Below are 23,245 nucleotides of genomic sequence, written 5' to 3'. Positions count from 1 at the left end.
TAGACATAGTATGTGAACCTGTTCCCCTCAGGCCAGGACTCCTTGAGAGATTTGGCTTCCATACAGGTTAAGAATAGGTAAGATTTTCTTCTTCTGGCTTTTCACAGCATACCGGGCATTCCATATAATGAGGTCCAGCTGCAGGCAGCTGTGATAGAAAGGTCTTCTGGCATCATCCCTGCCCATTCACTGGCTTGACAACCTGTCAGCTCAATGCAGCCTGCGATGCCTCCACGTGAGTCAGTCTGTTAGCTGCTGTCAACACCGTGGATGTGCGTTTTCAGTGCTGATAGCACAAACAGAAAATGTTGGAATGGTCAATTTTATTGAATGAGAACATGATGAAAACTTGGAATCTTGAACTAAATGCTAATGTTGGTATGGCTTTACCTTGACATTTAATTCATGGTGCCTATTTATATTAAATAGGATGTTTAAAAGACTATCGTAGAGTTTTTTTTTTTTTTAACATACCACACTTTTTATTTGTAGAGCGCAGTGAGTACTACTGTTTACAACTGATGTTAACCTTTGCATAATTTATGTAAATACCATCCTTATTAACAGCATTTACATTACTGACTGACCCAGAGGTAGCTGAAAAACCTCCGAAAAATATTGTTTCACACTTCTTTACCGAAGTGCTAGGTTAGTAATAACAGCCATACTCATTCACATATGCCAGGAAACAGTCAGAGGCAAGGTATGTAATATAGTTCCTTGTGAAATAATATTTCACTTAAAACGTATACTGGCCAGCCTGCAGAGAGAGTCTGATAGTATTTAGAATAGGACTGACTCAGGGGTAGTTACAAACCTCACAACAACATTTTTTGGCTTCTTTATTGAAGAGGCAGCTCAGCAGTAATGGCCAGAGGCATTTATGTATGTCAGGAAATAGAAAAAGGGGTATGTGGTTTATGCTGTCAAATATGTTTTCATGTAGATATGGTGGTATGCTGGTAAATATTTAACAGAAGATTCTCTGAAGAAAATACCAACCTTGATTAATAGTTTGCCGATCTTGATGGTGTAAATATTCCCACCACATCCAAGCTACCAACAGCAGAGTACTGAATGTGGAGTCGGGAAGAGATGTGCAGCAGCAGTATCTGTGTACAGTATTTCGGCATACAGAGTTGGTAATGTAAGTAACCTAAACCACAAAGATAGTAGTGAAATGTAGCAACCTAATTAGGAAGTGGTGAGTGTTGGGTATTTATTACCTTTGTTTTTAATATAATTTAACAGTAAGTTTATATGTTTTAAATAATGACTGTGTTTAACAACTGGCTCACAAAATTACTGTAACAGTCAGCATCACTTGTAAGTCAGTATGAGGTGATGTAGCACATCATTATATTTAAGTATGTGTGTACCAGTATAATTACATGTACAATCATATACATACACAGACATAAGTACATATTTACATATACAATCATATATATACACAGACATAAGTACATAATTACATATACAATCATATATATACACAGACATAAGTACATATTTACATATACAATCATATATATACACAGACATAAGTACATGTCAGCCTATAAAGAGACCAGTCGTATTTAGTGTGACAAATGTTAGCATGTACCATAATAGTTACTAAACTAAGGGTGTGTAATTTCTCCTGACAACCATGTTGGGTTGCAATATGGAAATGAAGCGTACCAAAATTAGCATACTCACATAAAGTCTACAAACGTCAGGGACTTTTCACATATATGTTTAATGCTATGTCATTCAACGTTTATACACTTCAGATTCCACAGTGAAGTTGAGTAAATGAATATTGTCCATTATATTTGCAATACAATTTTGGTATTACATTTGGAATATGACACTAAACAACATAAATTTTAGATAAAGGTTTTTGCTGCATTACTTAGATAAATAGAATTTCCCTCATTACAAATTTCCTAATGAAAAGGTTTAATTTTTCTTGAATACTTTTATACATTCAAACCAGAAGTTATTTTCTAGCAATTTCTGACATTCTTTACTTTCTCTAATCTCGTTTTTAAAAACTGAACAAAAATTTGACAGGTGTATGAAGGCTTCTAACATTCAGGATGTGGAAAGACCTTTCAGCCTTTTGTGGATTCTCTGATGTCCTGTGAGAGCTGATTTTTCACAGATTTTCCCACATTCACAACATTTAAAGGTTTTCTCTCCTGTGTGAGTTTTTTGATGGACAATGAGATTTGACTTCACACGGAAGAATTTTCCACATTCATTACATATAAAGGGTTTCTCTCCTGTGTGTGTTCCCTGGTGGACAGTGAGGGCTGGCCTGGGGCAGAAGGATTTCCCATGTGCTTTGCATTCATAGGGTTTCTGCCCTGTGTGAGTTCTCTGATGTTCAGTGAGGTTTGACTTTGCACAGAACTTTTTTCTACATTGCTTACATTCATAGGGCTTTTCTGCTGTGTGTGTTTGCTGATGGTTGGTAAGATGCGGTTTCTGGCAAAGGCTTTTACACAGTCGGTACATTCAGAGGGGTTCTCTCCTGTGAGTGTTCTCTGATGCAGAGTGAAGTTTGACTTCTCCCAAAAGGCTTTCCCACATTCGCCACATTCGTAGATTTTTTTCCTCCTGAGTGAGCTCTCCAAAGCTGGGTGAGATGTGACTTCTTGCTGAAATTATTTACATTTTCATTGTGGTCAGAGGGCTTCTCCCCACGTGTACTATCTGACGTTTAAAGAGCGTTGAGTTTTCCCAAGTTTTGTAACTCAATTGACATTCATGGGGAATCTTTCTTGTGTAAGCTCCCTGATGGATCTTGAAAGTTGAATTGTCATAGAAGATATCTCATGTTTGTTGTACTCACAAAGATTTTTCCTTATAGGCCAGATGCAGTGGCTCACACCTGTAATCCCAGCACTTTGGGAGGCTGAGGTGGGTGGATCACTCGAGACCAGGAGTTTGAAACCAGCCTGGCCAACATGGCAAAACCCCATCTCTACTAAAAATACAAAAAAATTAGCTAGATGTGATGACATGCACCTGTAGTCCCAGCTACACAGGAGGCTGAGGCAAGAGATTCGCTTGAACCTGGGAGGTGGAGGTTGCAGTGAGCGAGATCCTGCCACTACAGTCCAGCCTGGGGGCCAAGCGCAAAACTCTGTCTTTTTTTTTTTTTCTTTTTGTTGCAAAACTGTCTTAAAAAAAAAAATTATCCCTTATAAGAACTCTCTGATGTCCCAATCTAAAATCTATACAGAAGGGCTTCTCACAAATAATGCACGCATATGGCTCCATTTACAAATGAGTTCTTTGAGATATATTGAGCTTTCAACAGTAAAGGTTCTTCCACATTGGCTATATTTAGAATGTCTCTCCTATCCAAGATTAACTCTTACTTGTGAAAAAGGCTCCCTGCACATGGAAGTCTTGTCCATTTTTATTATACTCAAAAGGTTGGTCAAAAATTGGCTGCTGAGATCCTGGTGATGATTAACGACATCCCTCTTTTGATCAGATTTATGCAATTTCTCTCCCGTAGGAGTTTTCTCACGCCTACTATCAAGGAGCAATTTCTCACATGCATTAAACGCATCAGGCTTCTTTCTGGAACCGCTCTTTTGATCAATAGCGAAGCCCAAAATGTTTCTCAAACTCATTTCACACAAGTCACACATTTTATAAGGAAAATTTCTCGAAGAAACAGGGTTTGTACCCAAATTGAAATACCTTCTATGCTTACTGTTTTGTTTTTGGTGAACACAAGCTCCGAAAAATACTTTTCTTGTTTTTTTCTGGCCACTTTCTGACAGGTCATCAACTTTGCAGTTCCTTTCTGGGTGGCACTGGCTTGGGAATCTTTCCTCTAATGTCCAGGGCTTCCCTAGCTCTATCTTGAAGATCCCTTCTGGCTTAGTAACACAATACCCAGCTGAGACCAGACTGCTGTGTTTCCAGAATCCCATCTCTGGACAGCATCTGCTGAGCAGGATTCAGCCGATACCACTCCTGCTGGGTGAAGTCCACGCATACATCTTTGAGTGACACTTGCTCTTGAGATTTTTTTCATTTTCTGCATAGTGGAGGAGGGAGAGGTATCCATGTGTGGCTCTGATATGTGTTGAGCTTAGAAATGACACTTTTCAATGAATGAATGTAAACATTTATTTCCTATTGATTGACTATCAATTTAGGTTCTCTCTCTTATGTTCCAGACCCTTCACCAGCACACAGACTTCAGTGGCTTCGGGACATCACCACTCCCTGGTCATGTGTGACCAGAGGCCAGGGATTGTTTCCCATGAGGGACTGGAGGCTGGGGAGGGATGAGCCGGGAAGCTGCGGGGAAGGGAGGGACACACGTGTGTATGGTAGAGTTATTTTCTCCAAAGCCGGCCATGCAGAACATGCTATGAAGTTGCAAAGCTTGTTAGGCCAGCTTTAGCCCATCGGCCATGCCTGGGCTATAGGAGAAGAGAAGAAAGAGGTGAGGAGTCCAGTGAAGAATAAGAAACTCTTGGGGTGCACCATGGGGGTGCTGGGCATTTCTGTGAACACTAGATAGGAGTAGGGAAGAGAGTGTGTTCCCTTCTCCTGGAGCCTAGTGAAGGACGTGTTTGGAGAGCTGCTTGCAGAGATGTGAAGAGTCTCTTAGAGCTCATGGGGTGCAGGGACAGGGACCGGTTTGTGACTCTCAACAAGAAGAGTTTGAAGGAGGGGGGCTGGGCCAGTCGCCTTTCTCTGACGGTAGCATGGAGGCAGGTGGTGGTGTCTGAGCAGGCTGCACGTTGACGACAGTGAACCCCTTGGATGTGGCTCCTGAAAGGAAGCCGGCCTACAGTCATCCTCGGAGGGAACTGGTTCAACGATCCTCTCATGGGGTAGAGGAATTCAACCTTGATAAGAGTTCTTAGTTCTAGATGACAGAAGCCCTGCCAGTCGGCCTAAATAGAAAGGAATTTATCAGAGGACATTAGTGACTTAACAAAATCTTGGGAATACGTCCCTAGTCTGCTCTCCTAGGACCAAGTGTCAGAACCTCACCAGAGAGACTGTCCTGAGAAGGGAGCTGATGCCCGCTCTCCACTGACTCCAGGGCAGAGCAGCACCTGGAGACACCCACACTGGCGTTACGGAAGCCACACCCACCTATGGACACGCCCACTGGCATCGTGGAGGCCGTGACCACCTGCCTGTTTGGTCATGTTCAACTTCAGTGCGAAAGCCTCACACGGCAGCTCTGATGGGTAGAATCTTTGTCACTGGCTCGTGCTCTGCACTAAGAGAATGGAAAATGTTGTGTTTTGGGTTATTCCTTGGGAAGCTGAGTTCATACTGTTCATTCAAGCCAAATTATAAGAAGATGTGCAAAGGACAGTTGCCCACTTATCCTGATGGACAGGTTTTGGCTGCTGGAGGTCAGGGCTGAGTGGAGAGCTCTAAGCAGCCAGCTGAATGACAGGAATCTAACTCTATGTCAAAAAGATTAGATGTGGAGGTGCCTAGCAAGAGGTTTTCCAAAGAGACAGCCACAGAGCTACAGGAGAGTAAAAGTCTGCAGAGGACACCACCACGCTGCAGGGCACCAATGCCCTGAGTAACTTCTCCCTCCAAGTAAGTCTTTCCCTCCATCCCCGCCTCCTGTCCCCCTGTGCTGGACCCCAAATGTCCACAATTAGAAACTAATGAATGAGGTAGGAGATGGAGTAAGAAATACAGAGAAATTGAATTGTAAGAAGTACAGAGAAATTGATCCCCTTGCCTACTGTAAGGGTCAATTTCTACTGTTTTGGGAGATGGATAAAGTTTTAACTAGGGGAGAGCTTGCAGTTTTGATGATTTGGTTATTATACTGGATCGATCTCCTTAATGTTTGGGTATGACTTGAAGACATTTTATTATCTAAGAATGATGAGGAAAGCTATGGGATCCCACTTAAGATTTATCTTAGAGTGGGGAAGAAGAGGGTCAAAGAACACATTGACTGGGCAATGAGAGAATGACTAAAATGATTCTGTCTGATTTCTAGCAAGTCTTGTCTGTTCAATCAGTTGATTTTAAGAATTATTGTTATGAGGTATATTTATTGTTGCCTCAACTTTATTTTAATCAAGTTATGTTTTCCATAATGTCAATTGAGAATACAGGAGGAAATATATATATATATATATATATATATATATATATATAAAGAGGAAGGTGGCCAGGCACAGTGGCTCATGCTTATAATCCCAGCACTTTGAGAGGCCAAGGCGGGCAGATCACTTGAGGTCAGGAGTTCGATCTCTACTAAAAATCTGAAAATTAGCTGGCATGGTAGCCATGCCTGTAATTCCAGCTATTCAGGAGGCTGAGGCACAAGAATCACTTCAACCTGGGAAGTGGAGGTTGCAGTGAGCCAAGATCATGCCACTGTACTCCAGCCTGGGCAACAGAGAGAGATTCTGTCTCAAAAAAAAAAGAGGTAGGCAAGAGAGACATTTCTAAATTCTTATTGCTGGTGTTTTTAATTCCTACCAGCTAGTATAGAAGAGTAAGAATGAGGTATCAGTCTGGGTGTGGAGCTCACATCCCAGACAAGAACAGGCTTTATAGTGCCACTGTGCCATTCTCTTTATAAGTGTTAGTGTCTTTTATCCCTGGAAGACTCCCAGGAGTGTAGTCGTGCGATCTCAGCTCACTGCAACCTCCACCTCTTGGGTTTAAGCAATCCTCCAGCCTCAGCCTCCTGAGTAGCTGGGATTACAAGTGCACCCAGCAATCCCAGCTAATTTTTGTATTTTTAAGTAGAGACAGGGTTTCGCCATATTGGCCAAGATGGTCTCGATCTCTTTACCTTGTGATCCACCTGCCTCAGCCTCCCAAAGTGTTGGGATTACAAGTGTGAGCCACTGTGCCCGGCCTGTTATCCCTACTTTGTGGGTAAGGAAACTGAGCCTGGACAGGTTATGCACCTTGTGCAAAGCCACATAGCTTTTGAATAGCTGAGTGGGGGGCTCAACTCCTTAATCTTACTTTACTGTCCAATTCGTTTTTGCTAAGTCTTAGAAGATGTGTTTATCCCAGTCTGGTTCCTTTAAGAGACCACTCCCATTACCAGAACATAGTTGGTTTTTATTGAGCACTTAAGATATGTGAGTCACTGTTCTATACATTTTATGCTTTTCTCACTTAATAATCCCATAAACCCTGTAAGACAGGTAATATTGCTATCCTCGCTTTACAAAATGCAGAGTCAGGTAAACTTGCCTGGCAGCCATGCAGCTTGTAAGTGTGGAGTGTGAGTTTATGGTCAGGCAGCCTGGCTCTAGTGCAGACTTTGTTTTTTTGACTTGGAATTCTGTCATTTTTCTCAGTATAGTGCAGACACCTAACCATCATGCTTTGACATGGAAGGCACCAAGGCTGAATTAAAAGAAAAAGGGACGTGCCCACTGATTCTCAGCCTTCCAGGAAGAGTGGGAACAGTCTTCTCTCTTCCATCCCTTCTTCTCTTGCCTACCTCTGCAATTTTCTCCCACCTCGTTGGGAGGGTTAAGGAGAATCGTCCCTTCCATCTAAGCCCTGGATGGCATTCCCCATTCTTCCTCTAGGAGTTTAATCCAAATAAACCCTCTCTACCATGTCTTCAAAACCACCTCCTGCTCTGATCTAAGGGCTAATGGCAGAAAATGTCTTAGAGGACAAACTGTCTCCATGGGCCATTTTGCCTGGAGAAAATGTAATCTGGGCAGGCCACACTGGATGAGGAGAGACACAAAAGTGTTAATGGTTCAACAGAAGAAATAAAAAATAATTTGCTGAGGTTAGCCGGTGGGGAAAAGGAAGGTCTTGACACATGGCACAGTGAAGCAGGAGCCCCAGTAGGAGGAAGAACAAAAGGAAATTTTTTTTTCTTTTCTGAGACAGAATCTTGCTCTGTTGCCCAGGCTGGGAGTACAGTGGTATGATCTCAGCTCACTGCAAACTCCACCTCATGGGTTCAAGCAATTCTCTTGCCTCAGCCTCCCAAGTAGCTGGGACTCCAGGTGTGCACCACCACACCTGGCTGATTTTTGTATCCTTAGTAGAAATAGGGTTTCACCGTGTTGGCCAGGCTAGTCTCGAACTTCTGATCTCAAGTGATCCTCCCACCTTGGCCTCCCAAAGTGCTGGGATTACAGTTGTGAGCCACCATGCCTGTCTCCAAAAAGAAGCATCTGAGGGCCACATTGGCCAAGGAACTTTGAAGAAAGAAACACATTCAATGCTGCGGTTTCTATAACGAGCTGTGTTATAATATCCACTGTTCTCAACCCTTGCGTGAAGTCCACTGGGTGTGGTCTTGAACTGGTGGCACTTTGAGAAGCAAAAAGTTTGAAGTGGTGTCCTGCAGGCGGTACCTTGAGGAGAGGCACTGCTCTTCTTGAGGGTGGAAGCTGAGATGGAGGACGCAGCAGAAGCAGAGGCCTGAGGGGGTTTTAGGAAACGTGAGTCACTCCTTTCCAAGGCACTTTGGTGCGTTAGGAGGAATCTGGATTTGTTAGGGTGTGTGGGATGGGCACTTGAGCCTATTTTTACCTAATTCTTAAGGACAGTTGACCTCAGCTACCTGAAGTATGTGGAGCTGGCCAGAGTTGAATCTCGCCTTGCTCCATGCTCTCAATTTCCTTTACTACCTACTTTTCAACACATTCTCAGTCTCTGCCTCCATAAACCTCTCCCATTTACTGTGGGATTTACTTTCTCCTCTGCTGTAACCTTGGCTCCATTTCCTGACTTCTCATTTTCTCTCTTCTTCACAACTCATCAGTTTTGAAAGGTTTCCTGGGTAAAAATTTCCCCTAGGTTCAGGGAGCTCCTGGAAACACCCCTTCTGTTTCCTTCTCCACCCTCACTTCTCATTCAGTCTCTCCCGGGTCCATGTGCAAAACCAGGAAGAAACTGGGATTTCTGTATATGTAAGGGAGAGAGTGCCTTGGTCAGAGTCCAGCTGCAGACAGCAGAACATATTCTTAGCCATCTAAAGGGGTACTCAGTGACTTACCAAATTATTGGGGAGGTTGAGCAAAACAGGGACACCAAGGCAGCCACTGAATCTCCCACAAACATGACGCTGCTCATAAAATTTGAAAGCTCTTGCAATAGCTGCATGCTCTAGAAATACCCCATCCAAGCCACATTCAGGAAGGCAGTCGAAATGGGTTACACAGGACACCAACATGACCCGGTGATATGCCATAATAGAGAAATCCTTGCTATTTAGCAGCTCAAGAATTTTGACATATCTGCTACAATCCATACTTGTAAAATAGATGGCTGTGGGCTGGGTACTGAGACCATTCTAATTCTGCCATAGTGGTGTTTGCTTCCAGAAATAACAGCAGCAGAAGTGCGGTATTCATCTCACTAGCCACCTCAAAGCTTTCACTAGTGATTCCAATTAGTGGAATACCAATAATGTCTAGAACTCTATTGCAAGAAAGCCTGGAAAATACTGTTTGACTTTCTGAGCCTCTGCTATACAGGCAGGTATGCAAAAAGTTTGGAAGGGACGTTGTGTTTAAATGAATTGCGTTTACTGCAGTGGGTTATCCTTGCTCTTCAGTTGCTCTTCAGGATCCCCTTCTCTAAATAGATTTATTGCCCACTCTTTGGCATGACAAAGGATAGTCCTGTTTGGCTCAGGGAAGGATGACTCACAATCAGACTATTATTTATCACAGATTGCATCAGAGCCTCTTCCAACTTGCTGCCACAAATTTAGTAAGGGCTACGGGTAGATAAATCACCCTCCATGACACCAGGCCATTGCACAGATTTGCTTGCAGTCTGCGCCATAGATGGTATGGGGGCTACCTTGTAATCTCTTTTTGGGGGCACAGATCAAAATAAGAAAGCATGAAATCCTTCAGGCTTTTTTTTCTAGGAAAATAGAAGTAGCAGGTCAACTTATTTTCAGCACCATGTTGTAATGATCCTCATCTCTCTTGCAGCTGGAAACAATAAACACTGTCTTTTCTCTCTCTCTCTTTTTTTCTTTCAGTGTTCTCCAGTTATGTCCAACTGGTTCTAGTCATTAGCAGACTCTTCCTGAGATAGTCCAACTCTGCCGGAAACCTTATTAGAAAATAGAGTCCATTTCTGGCCTAGTGTTGCCAGAGTTTTGATAAGCCTCCAAAGTTTCGGTTGTTTATTCAGATTGAGCTTCTGAATCTCTGGAGATTCACTCCTTGCAACTGGTAAGCAAACAGCCTGCAGGGGAAAAAAAAAAATCACACATTTTCTGACTGATCCTTGGAAAAAGGTCTGCCTTTTCTCTGCCAGATTTACTAATTTACACGTGTTCCAAAGCCGAGGCCAACTGGTTGAAACTGGAATGCTGATTTTTAACAATTGAACAATCCAACAGTGAAAATTATTTGAATTATTTCAATACCAGACTAAGCTTTAATTATTCTTACATAAGGTTAAAGGGAATATGTGGGTTATTAAAAAGTTTAGGAATTGAGCCTAAAAATATAGGAGCTGGATTTTTTTTTTTTGCAGGATCTGGATTTTTTTAAAATGAAAAATATATCTTAAAATGTATAGTAAAGGCCAGGGGTTGGATCATAGAATCAGAGTGCTTGTATTTAGAAGGGAACTTGTGGGTTCTAATATTCCTGATAGGTTGTCTTCTGTTATCTTGGGTAAGTGGGTATTACTGTAAATATGATTTTGGCTTTCATCCAATGTTAGAAAATTCTTGGCAAAACACAAGGATGCATTTGTTTAGAGGAAGATAATAACATTCATTACAAAACCATGATGTTAAAGTATCTCTTCATAAGGATTAGACGTCGGTTCAAATTGTGGGACTAGTTATATGAACTTGTGAATGTTACACATTCTTTCTGAATTTATTTCTTCATCTATGTAATTCAGCCTTTTGTATTCTCACCAACATGTTGCTTAAAACAGCTGAATTTAAGATTGATAAAGCATATTCCATTATTTATACTTCCACTAAACCAATGGAATATTCCTCAAATATTTCTGAGAATCTTAGGGTACCTTTCATTAACTCCCATACAAATCCACTTAACTATCATATCGGCCATCATGTGGAACACACTTTTCTCTGTAATATTTGACAGGTACCTTCATATCTGCTGGCTGCTAGTGAATAGTGCTATGTCATGATATGCAGCACATCTCCAATGCCTGTATTTGTCCTGGTGTGGCAATCAATATACTGCATGCCTTGATGTGTCAAGGCTATAAGGTAGTTTGTAGCCAAGTGTGGATAAGACTACCTTATTCTATGTATTACTTAGGATGTTTGTGGTTGAGAATTAATAGAAAACTCAACCAAATTTGGCTCAAACAAGTAGAAACTAACTGTTGAACAATAAAGTAGATATCCAAAGGTAAGAAAGCATATGTACTTGTGAGGATTAGGTTAGGTAGCAAGAAACAGAGACCCAAACTAACAGTGGCTTAAATAAGCTTTGTTTCTCTCTCACATATATAAGGCCAGAGGTAGGAAGGCCAAGGCTTCTATAGTAACAGCACTCAACAGAATCTGGAGAAACTTCATATTCTTCTAGGCTCCTTCCAGCTCCCTACTCTGCCATTTCCTACGTTAGTGTGGCATTACCCTCATGGACTAAATTGGTAACTAGAGCTCCAGCTATCGCATTCACGCTCCCAGCAACTGGAAGAAGAGAAAATGAAGATAAGATGTCCACGACCCAGTATTCTTGTCATGGAGGTTCCCAGAAGTCGCCACATGATGCATTTGCTTATATTCCATCAGCCAAAGCTCAGTCACATGGACACACCAAAGTGCAGAGAGATGTTGTCTTTACTCTGGATGGCCAAGTGCTCGCAAAACCCTGTGGAAAACGGGGAGAACAGTTTTGGGTGGAATTGTTTCTGCCAAAGCATCTTTCAGGTTGTTGACTACCATGAACTTCAACTGTTTTCCTGTGAGTCTCTTGGCTTTGCCTACTCAGTGTTTGGTTTCATTTTAATTTGGTAACAAAACAATTGAAGCAGTTCCAGAACATGCCTATCGTGACTGTGTGCAGAGAGAAGAGGTGGCTTCTGGACATTCTCCTAAAGGAATGTGAGAGAATTTTCTCCCAAGACCCTACCAAGGCTGGATTGAGTCTTGCTCACTTCTGCACCAATCAATGGCAAAGGGGAAAGGATTATTTCTAGGTGGGTCAAGTGCTCCCCCAGACTGGGGATGTTTCCCCAGAGTAAGCTTCTTGGTCAAAAAGGAAGCGTAGATAACTGAACAAAGTCGGGGTTATGTTGGGTAAAACAAAGGGAGAGAATGGATGTCAGGAAGGGGACTCTCTGATCTGGGCCAGAGAAAGGTGACACTAAAGCCCACTGATTCTGGCCCAGGGGCACATGCAACTTCCAGAAAAATGATTCTTAAAGTTTTATATATTTATTTATTTACATGGGCTCTGTCACCCAGGCTGGATTGTGATGACCCAAACATGGCTCACTGCGGCCCTGACCTCTCAGGCTCAAGTGATCCTCTCATCTCAGCTTCTTGAGTAGCTGGGACTACAGGCATGTACCACCATACCTGGACAACTCTTTTAAAATCTTTTTGTACCGATGGGATCTTCGTATGTTGCCTAGGCTGGGTCTTTGTGTTATTGATTGATTGACTGATTTATGCTGTTGTTGTTTTCTTTTACATTCTCTGGTTGTCATAGGACCCAGACAGACAGAATCTTATGGGTAGGTCCAAGGATGTCAATGGCAGACCTCTAAAATAGGGTATTTATAACCGGGTCTGCGGACCTCTAAAATGGAATATTTATAACCGGGTCAAGATCACTGTGCTCAGCTCTCCCTTCCCTTAATGTGACACGCTTCCCCCTCATAAATTTCTTCACTCTTTCATGCAAACAGATTCCACAGGGCATAGAAAGATGTACAGAGCTCCTATCTAAGTTGGAACCTACATTTATATATAAAATGGGAATAGTAGTCACCCATCCCGAAATGTTGTCATGAAACTTAAATATATGGTCTTTGAGTGTAGGTTCTCACTTCTTCACACCAAATCCCCAGACAGCAGGGCATAATGCATGGTAGTAAATAACATGTAGTTAGATGTTTTGGCATTAGATTAAACAAGATGGCGCATGTAGATGCTTAGCATACAGTACACATTTTATCAATGTGAGTTCTCTTCCTGCAGAGGCTCTTGATGTCATCTGTCACACCTACTTCAGAGGAATTTCAATACCTGTGGACTGTGCCCGAAGTTCCCAGTTTATATATCTAACATCAAAGCCAAATTCATTTTTAAGCTACCCCCGAACTCATGTCCCAGGCTGAGACGTATAGGAAGATGATTTATTTATTTATTTTCCTAGGAGAGGAACAAATCTAACAGTAAAAGAAAGAGCATTCCTTCAGTGTCATTCGGTGGAGAGAAGTTCTGCTGAGGTTGCAAACATGGATAGTTGAGTCCAGTGTGCTGAGCGCTAAGCAATATGGAAATCAAAGAGCCCTGGGTAAATTGGCTTGACACTTGCAGTAGTTATTGAATGAAACTTGTAAAAACTTGCATTTTATTATTGATCCTATAAGAACTATAAGTAAGAAAAGAAATCATGGGAATTATAGGTGACTTACTTTTTATTAGGCAATGATAGTTTTTTCAGACAAGGAATGGATATTTCCTGAGGTGTTTAAACTTTGTCTAATCATACAAAAATCACCATAGAGCATTTGAGTATTCTTTCTTTCTTTTTCTTTTTTGAATGGCAATTGTCCTGTATGTGCTTCGTATATTGATCATAAATTGTACTCTTCATGGTAAGGCTCCGTGATATAAGTTTATGTATTTGTTTCCTTATAGAATTGACATATTTGAAATCAAATTGTATTAAGTTATTGGCTAGGAGCAATGTGAAAGGATGCCTCATCCAACAGAGTTGATTTTGTTGATTTTTTATTCCCTAGGAAGATGACTTCAGTCAGTCATTCCATACCTAGGGTGAGATCAGGGGTCATCTCTTCCAGGGGCTGGTTAAAAGACGGACTCCCTTCTCTCCTCAAGCCTTATTCAAAGGTGGCTCCTCCCCAGACCCGGAACCTAAGCCCAGTCTTGGAAAAGAAATCTCTCTGTAGAGTTCACAGAAATGACGCAAAACTTACAAACCAGAATTTTTCTTTTGGAAAAATTGCTAGTGTTTTACCAAGTTCTTGTACACATCCAGATAATTTCTCACTTCTGCATTCTTTTCACTTCTAATTTTGAATTTCTCATTTGCTCCTCCATGGAACATGGTTTTGCAGTGATGAACAGGACCAAGAAGGTCTCTGCTCTCATAGTGCTCATGTGTTCAAGAAAGAGACAGACTGAAATTGAGTAAAGAGAAAAGTAAAGAACTATGATAATAGCAGATCATAAAAGTGCTGTAAGAAAACGAACCAAGGTAAGGTGGTAGTGTTTGAGGGCCACATTAACTGGAGTGCTCCGAATGCCTCTCAGAAGAGGTGACGTTTGCTCTGGGACCTGGTTGAAGGCGTTCTGTCAGTCTCTACCTTGAATCGCAGCTATTAACTTTAATCTTCCATTCTAGTTTCTTTAACTTTCTAAGTTCCTTAAGAGAACTATCTTTCTCTAACTGATCTTTGTATCCTCCAGAGCTCACAACCTTATGCCTTCTACTTTGGAGGTGTTCAATCAGCAGTTGCTAAATGAATGATGATGATCTCATATTGACCCACAAAGCCCTCAGAGCTAAGAATTATAACCACACATACATCGTGGCCAAGTCACTTGATTAAAGTAGTAAGTGAGGTACAACCACTCCATCATGCTTTTCTTTCTGGAAGCTCATAGATGGTTCTTTAGAGCAATGTGGATGTAATTTTAGGTAGGGGACTTCACATTTTTTGAAATTATGGAAATATCAGTTTAAAAAATATGGAACACCACTACAAAGTCAAAAAGTTGACAATTCTTCACTCTGACTGCTGGGAGATGATGGTTTAGGCAGGATACGGAACAGGAGAATTACACTACATCTAGGATATAGTCAGCAGTTTTTGAAGCTTCTGAGTGGAGAGCTGCTTTAGATCACAGATATAAAATGCTTGGAAGTTTACAGTTTAATGCTAATTATCTAGGATCTAGGAAAGCCCAACACTTTCCATGCAGTGGTACTGGGAAGTGGGGAAGCAGTATTGTAGAAACTCAGGACACAAATGAGGAAAACTCTTCAGTTACCATCTGGTTTACTCTGATATGACTTCATTGCTCTTTAGTAATGTTCACTGGGCTTTATGAGATTCACCTTCTAACCTACGTTGGTGTATTAGAGTTCTCCAGAGAAAACAGAACCAATGGGATGTATATAGATAAGGGGGTTGCTTTTATTACTAGGAATTAGCTCACACAATTATGAGAAGTTCTGAGATCTGCTGTCTGCAAGGTGGAGAGTCAGGAGAACTGAAGATACAGTTCTAGTCCAAGTCCAAAGCCCTGAGAAGTAGGAGAGCTCATAGTGCACATTTCAGTCTGAGCCTGAAGGCCTGAGAACCAGAAGAGCTACTGGTGCAAGTTCCAGTCCAAGTCCCAGATAGAAGGCTGGAGAACACTGATGTTCCAACTTGAAGACAGAGAGCAAATTCTCCTTCATTCAGCCTTTTGTACTCTTTAGGTCTTCAGTCGATTGGATGAGGCCCACATTGCAGAGATCAATCTGCTTTACTCAGTCTACTGATCCAAATGTGACTCTCATCCAGAAACACCCTCACAGACATATTCAGAACAATGTGTAACCAAATATCTGGGCACCCTGTGGCCCAGTCAAATGGACACATAAAGCTAACCATCACAGATGGAAATCTGTGTTTCTGAGGGAACCCATTCCAGGGAAGAAGACGTCCACAGGTAGGGTTTTGGAAACTATTGATCGGAAGATAAATGTTTCATTGGCAAAGGAAAATGCATAAAGCTTAGATTATAGTGATGAAATGTGTTAAGTTTGGGAATCTAGGAAAATTTGCACCAAAGAACATGACATTGTGGGAGAGCAGAGAAGGAGAGCAGAGAAGAGGGTGTTGGATTTCTGGATTCTTTTGAGTGCAGCAGTGCGATGAGCCAAGAACACAACAGGCATTCAGCTAGATGGAGCATGCCTGGTACTGTCGCCTCGTGTGAATGGCATTGTCATGAGACAAGCCACCTGCAAATGAAGGAAGCTGTCATTAGGATAGGGCAACAAGGAGTCCAGGAACATCACTTTGGGAAAGATCTGTTGATGAATTTGGGGAATTTATGCAATGAACATGGGATGAGATTACAAGAATCTTATGATGCAAATCCAAATAATTGTACTAGAGGATGAAGATTCAGAAACTTCTTGAACAATGCAGACCTGCTACAGTTCTTCCTGACTCAGTCACAGCCAGTATAAACTTAATAGATATTGCTGAATTCACATAGCTTCACCTTTTCCACATTGTGCCTTTCCTGTACAGAGGGCACCAGGAACTATTCTTCTCATGGCTTTATTAGATTGGCCTGAACTATCAGCAACTGTGGTGGCTTGCTGCTGTTATCACCTTTCCTGCTTCTCACTGCTACCCAGGAGAGTACAGTCCACCAAAAATGGTTACAATCAGGTAATAGGCAGCTTCCTGGTACTTACACCCTTGTGCAATCCCCTTCCCCTGAGGGTGGGTTGGACTCACTAACTTTTAACAAATAGAATATGGCAAAAGTGATGAGATGTTGTTATGAAAAGATTAGGCTGTGAAAAGACTGGCTTCCACACTCTCTCATTCTCTCTTTTAGATCCCTTGGCATAAGGAAAGCAAGCTTCCCTGTTGTGAGCAGCCATATGGAGAGACCCACGTGACAAGAAGCTGGTATCTCAAGCTTGCAGACAGCAAGGGGCTGAGGCCTGCTGACAGTCACGTGGGTGAGCACGGAAGTAGACCCTTCTCCAGCCGAGCTTTCAGATGACTGCAGCCTCAGCCGACATCTTGCTTGCAGCTTTAGGAGATACCCTGTGTTGGAAGCCTTCAGCTAAGCCTTAAATGGACTCATGACTGACAGAAACTGTGAAATAATAAAGGTTGTTTTTAGCCACTAAAATATGGGATAGTTATGCAACAATAAATAACTAATACATATAGAAAGAAGGGGAGATCAACAGAGGTACATTAAAGAGAAAGAAAATACTTCAATGAAGACTTCCAACTTGCAGTCAATTATAAAACAGCACATCACTAAAACTGCAGAACTGTGCTTCTGAAAGTCACACTCATCACTTGATGTGTTTGTTTAAACTCTTTATAAGATGCAAGGGACTTAGTAGTCCTAAAAATATTTTTCTACATTATTTCACTTTACTGATACTCTCTGTTTAGGGAGACATTGTTCTTACACAATATTCTTTATTTCTTTAGACAATTTCCTTGGTTCTTTGAACATGTTTAAAACAATCGATTTGAAGGCTTGGTCTAGTAAGTCCAAAATCTGGGCTCCTGCAGAGACAATTTCTATGACTACTTTCTTCTCTGCGTGTAGGCCATACTTTTTTGTTTCTTTGCACATTTTGGATTTTTGTTGTTGTTGTTGTTGAAACTAGGCATTTTAGGTTATATAATGTGGCAACTCTGGAAATCACATTCTCCCCCATCCCTTTGGCTTCACATTGTTGTATTGTCACATGGCTTGGCTATGTCCCCACCCAAATCTCACCCTGAATTCTAATAATATCCATGTGTCAAGGGTAGAGATAATTGAATCATGGGGACTATTTCTCCCAGACTGTTCCCATGGTAGTGAACAAGTCACACAAGATCTGGTCGTTTTATAAATGGGAATTCCTCTACACAAGCTCTCTTGCCTGATGCCATGTAAGACATGCCTTTGTTTCTCCCTTGCCTTCTGTCATGATTATGAGGCCTCTCCAGCCATGTGAAACTGTGAGTCCATGAAACCTCTTTCCTTTAAAAATTACCTAGCAGCGTGAGAACAGACTAATGCATATTGTTTCTCCACGTTGTGACTTCTGTGAATGAATTCTGTCGTCTGTCTTCTTCGTCATCATTAATTCTCTATTGTTCTGCCTACCCACCAATATTCTTTAGCAAGTCATTAGGAAAACCTCTAAGCTCTAGCTCTAAAATCTGTGCCCTTTCCTCCAGCTGCGTTGCTACCACCCTAGCCCAAGACTCCTGCTTTTCTCTTCTAGAATTTTCCCCAATGGATTTCTTACTTCCCCTTACCCTTCCATATTCTGTTCCCACAGCATCCAGGATGGACTTAGGTTATAAAAAGACTGGCTTCTACTTGGTATCCTCCACCGAAGCTAGCCCTGTGCTTTGCATATAGTAGATGTTTAATCAATGTCTACTTGCACACAATACATTTGCTTCTGTTACTCTTTTGCCTATTTCCCTCCAGTGGCTTTGCTTCCAGAACCCATGAGGGCCTGGCTGATATGGCCCCTCTCTGCCTCTCATACTTCCTGTCCTTCCCCTGTTTTCCTTATTTCCTGGACTCCAGCTCCCTGGTTTTTCTTCAATTGCTCAGACACACCAGGCTGACTTTCATTTTGGTGCCTTTGGACTTTTTTCTTCCTTGCTTGGAACATTCAGCCCAACACCTTCCTGTGGTTACCTCCTTTGCATAAGAACTTCTTGGCTCCAATATCACGTGCTCAGAGAGGCCTTCCTTACCATGCTGTCTAATGGAGCGACTCTCCACAAGCCCATTTCAACCCTACAGTCCTGTCTGATGACAATCACAGCAGGTAATTAATTCCTCAGTTTGGAAATTATCTTGCTTGTTTAATTGGTTGTCATAGTGATACTTTACCTTTTTCTCGAGATTATAAACATCATGGGAGCCGGGATCTTAACTGTATTATTTTCCAGCATCTGGACGAAGTGCTTAGCACATAGAAAGTAACAAGTGCTCAATAAGGTATTTGTTGAATGAATGAAGGAATACATGAATGGGGATACATGCAAAGGTAGTAAAGCAAAGTGTGTGGGCTTGAATTCACGAGGAGGAAGCACTGAAATAATAGTAGTAGCCACAGTGATAACTACTATAAAAATATCAGATGTGACTAGTCTTCAGGAGTTATCTTTGTTGTCATCTCATTTTCCATGAAAGAGAACTTGGCTTTTTGTTACATCCTCCCTCCACCAAAAAAAAAAAAAAAAAAAAAAAAATCAAATTTCACCAAGGTTTAGTAAGTAGCGGCAAATACAGCACACAGCATGTGCCAGGCCTGTTATAAGCCTCTTGCATGCACGAACACATTTAATTCTCACAAGAACTTTATGGGGTAAGTGCTATTATTATCTTCACGGTACAGATAAGGAAACCAAAGCATGAAGATATTGGATTAAATCAGACAGAGTTGCATAGCCCAAAGTCACAGAGCCAGAGGTGGGAATGGAGCTGGGGGTGAAATGAGGCACTCTGGCTCCTGAACCTATGTTCTTAGCCACCACACCAAGGGCTGAACTAGTGAAGGCATTAGAGAGAAATGGTGGAGAATGACCTATCACACAGAACAAGGCACAGTAGTAAAATCACTGCTAAGCCTCTCGGTTCTTCCTGTGATGTTTCATTTCAGCCAACAGCTGCTCTGTTGCCTCATCAGCTCCCCCAAACGGACCCCGTCGTTTGATGGACACAATTGCCTTCTAGTCACACTCATCATTCCATTTAGCATGAGTGTTCAGAGGACCCTCCTTTGGAACTAGTGGAGAATGATGAATCACTTTTCCCAACGCAAATTTGTTTATTACACTGTCACATGAATAATAATGATATTCAAGTATTAGGATTTGGGATTGTGGTTGTGAGAGGCGTGATAAGGTTTATCTTTCTAGTTTATTTTCTTCCTCTAAAAAAAATCATGGTAATTCCAATTAAATATCTTTTCCTTCTTTTTGTTCTCTTCTTTCTTCCTCCCTCCCTCCTTCCCTACCTCCCTTCTCCCTTCCTTCCTTCCTCTCTCCTCCTCCTCCTCCTTCTTCTCCTTTCTTTCTCTCTCTCTCTCCCTCTTTCTCTTTTTCTTTCTTTAATATGAGATGGGTCTTACTACATTGCCCAGGATGTCAAACTCCTTAACTCAAGAAAATCTCCTGCCCTAGCCTCTTGAATAGCTGGGATTCAGGCATGAGCTACTGTGGTTGGCTTAAATTCACTTCTTGACCATAGAAAAACTGTTTCCTTTCTGGCTTTGTCCCTAACTGTGCCTGGGAAACAAAGATATCCTATAAATAAAGATAAAAGTGTAAATTAAACATAGAAAAGAAAGAAGCTAGAGAAATGCAAATTAAAACAACACAATATATCATTTTATACCAGTCAGAATAGTTATTAATAAAAAGACAAAAAACAACAAATGTTGTCAAGGCTGAGAAAAGGGAAGGTTTTCTACACTGTTTGAGGGAATTAGTACAACCTCTATAGAAAATAGTATGGAGATTTCTCAAAGGACTAAAACTAGAACTACCATTCAAACCAGTAATCCCATGATTATCTGCCCAAAGGAAAAAATCATTATACAAAAAAGACCTGTATGTTTATTGCAATACCATTCACAATAGCAAAGACATGGAATCAACCTAAGTATTCATCAGTGGAGGATTGGATAGAGAAAATGTGTTATATACACCACGGAATACTATTCAGCCAAAAAAAAAAAAAAAAGAATGAAATCAGGTCTTTTGCAGCAACCTGGGTGGAACTGGAGGTCATTATCTTCAGTGAAACAACTCAGAAACAGAAAGACAAATAGTGCATGTCTTCACTTATAAGTGGGAGTTAATAGTGTGACACATAGACATAGAGTGTGGACTGATAGATGGAGACTTGAAAGGGTGGGAGTGTTGGGGGTGGACGATGAGAAATCACTTAATGGATACAGTGTATGTTATTTGGGTGATGGACACATGAAAACCTCTGGCTTCACCATTATGCGGCATATCCATGCAACAAAATCAGACTTGTATCCCATAAATTTATTTTAAAAAATTTAAAAAGAAGCTGGCACAGAAATAACATCATCCAACAACCATTAAATATGAAAAAAAAATGCTTGAAAATGTTGACCCTCGGGAAGGAGGGATATTGAAGGTCTTGGGATGTGCTCCTTATGTATGCAACACGTTCAGTGGCAGACATGTACCCCTGCCCACATAAACTGAGGAACGTCTATCCTTTTAGGAAATAATCTGTACTAGGTAAGCCCCACTCCCATCCCACCACCCTTGGTCTTTTGCTTGGTGGCCTGGTTTGTCCCTGGACATGCCCACAGACCTGTCAGCTCTAGATGTCATGATCAAAGGGAAAGCCTTAGCTCATCAACCTTGGGGCCCAGAATGACCTGCTCTGGATGGGCCTGAGCCCTCAGGAGGGACCTGACATTTTGTTGAGTTTATGGGCTAGAAACCACAGTATGGCATTAAGCTGCAAGTATTTTGCTTGATAAATTGGGTGATTTAGGCCATAGTATACTTTGGATTTCTAGGAAACAAAGACAAAGCATAATAATCACTGAAGAAAGTTTTGAGGATGAAATCACTTTTATAGACTATTAACTTAGGAAACACTTCAAGGTCTTCCGGTGCCATCCATTTACCAAATGGTGGAAGAGTGAGATCTGGAAGTAAACTGACTTGCTGTAGCTAGCTGGTGGCAAACTAAGCCTCAGAAAACGCAATGCAGTCCCCTTTGCACGACAAGATGCCACTCATCATAAAAACTTGATTTCACCCAGTGTTCCAGCAGAATCACGTGGACTGAATAATAGCTGATGCCACACATCAGCCCCAAAATGGCCATTTGTAAAAAGCCAAGCCCATCTAGAACTTAACTAAAAAGCACGAACGTGCTGATGTAACACTCCTCTTGATCTCACGCTCCCGGTCACCAAATGTCCTATTACTTCTATTTCTTTTTTTGGACACTTGGTTACAAGAGATGCCTGTACCTGTTGTTTTTTCTTGTTTTCACCATCTATGAGTAAGTAAAATTTCCTGGCTAGAAATCTCTTTAACCCCCTGTAAATTGGATTCTTTTTTTCTTTTTCACCACTTTGATAAAGCTGCTTTGGCAAAGGCCATCGATGGTTTTATATTACCAAGGATGACGGCAAATTTCCATACCTTTTTTTTTTTTTCTAGAACTCTCGGCTGCATGTGCTACTGTTGGCCTTTCCTCCACCTTGCAGCAGCGGTCCTCCCGAGCTTCCTGTGAGGTTGCTTCTTGCTGTCTTCCTATCTCCTTGAACACTTCTTCTCTGTCTCCTTTGTAGTCGCCTCCTAACCACCTAAAATTCTTGTTCACCCCAGGCTTGTTCCTGTTTTATTATTTTAATGCTTTCCTGGCGATATCTCAGCCAACCTCAATATTTTAATCTTCATCTGTTTTGGTTACATGTTGCTACAACAAACCATCTGAAACTTCCTGGTTTCAAACAGTAACAAATGATTATCTCCACAGTCCTGTGGGTTACCTGCGTGAATCTTCTTTGTGCAGTACTGGCTAAGGTGCTAAGAGGGCTGATTGCTCATAACTAGTCTCACTCACATAGCTGAAAATTGGTGCTGGCCACTTTACTGAGACAATTGAGGGCCTTAGTATTCTTTTTCTTCTTTTCCTTTTTTTTTTTTTTTGACAGGGTCTCGCCTTGTCACCTTGGCTAGAGTGCAGTGGCATGATCTTAGCTCACTGCAGCCTTGACCTCTCTGCTCAAATGATCCTCCCGCCACAGCGTCCCACGTAGCTGGTGAGACTACAGGTATATGCCACCATGCCTGGCTAATTTTTGTATTTTCTTGTACAGACAGGTTTCATCACGTTGCCTAGGTTGGTCTTAAAACTCCTGGGCTAAAGTTATCTGCCACCCCAGCCTCCCAAAGTGCTGGGATTACAGGTGTAAGCCACCACAGGCAGCCATTATTCTTCTATTTACAACTCTCTTCATGGCTGCTTGAGCTTCCTTATAGATAGCACCGTGATCCAAAAGCAAGGAATCAGTGGAAGCTGTCAGTTCTCATAAGACAGATTAGAAAGTTCCATCTGACCCTTTTGCTGCATTGTATTGAGCAAAGCAAATCACAAGGCCAGCCCCGTGGAAATAATCTATATCTCTTGATGGGGAGTGGTATTTGCATGCAAGTAGAGAAGGAACTGATGGTGTACATATTTGGAGATTATCGACTATGCACTCTCAAGTGCAAAATACACTCACCCCTCCCTTGAATTCTCATCTCATAT

The 23,245-nt window shown here is 41.6% G+C and overlaps 1 pseudogene; it reads right to left on the bottom strand.

The window, feature by feature from the left end:
- Positions 1-2,079: 2,079 nt before the first annotated feature.
- Positions 2,080-4,032, bottom strand: LOC116548807 (annotated as a pseudogene).
- Positions 4,033-23,245: the final 19,213 nt, after the last annotated feature.

The sequence above is a fragment of the Sapajus apella genome, unplaced genomic scaffold (genome assembly GCF_009761245.1).
Source record: "Sapajus apella isolate SASKATOON/1434 unplaced genomic scaffold, GSC_monkey_1.0 scaffold5, whole genome shotgun sequence".
Classification (NCBI taxonomy): Eukaryota; Metazoa; Chordata; class Mammalia; order Primates; family Cebidae; genus Sapajus; species Sapajus apella.
The sequence above is the reverse complement of the archived record's forward strand: the minus strand, read 5'-3'. Positions and strand labels throughout refer to the sequence as shown.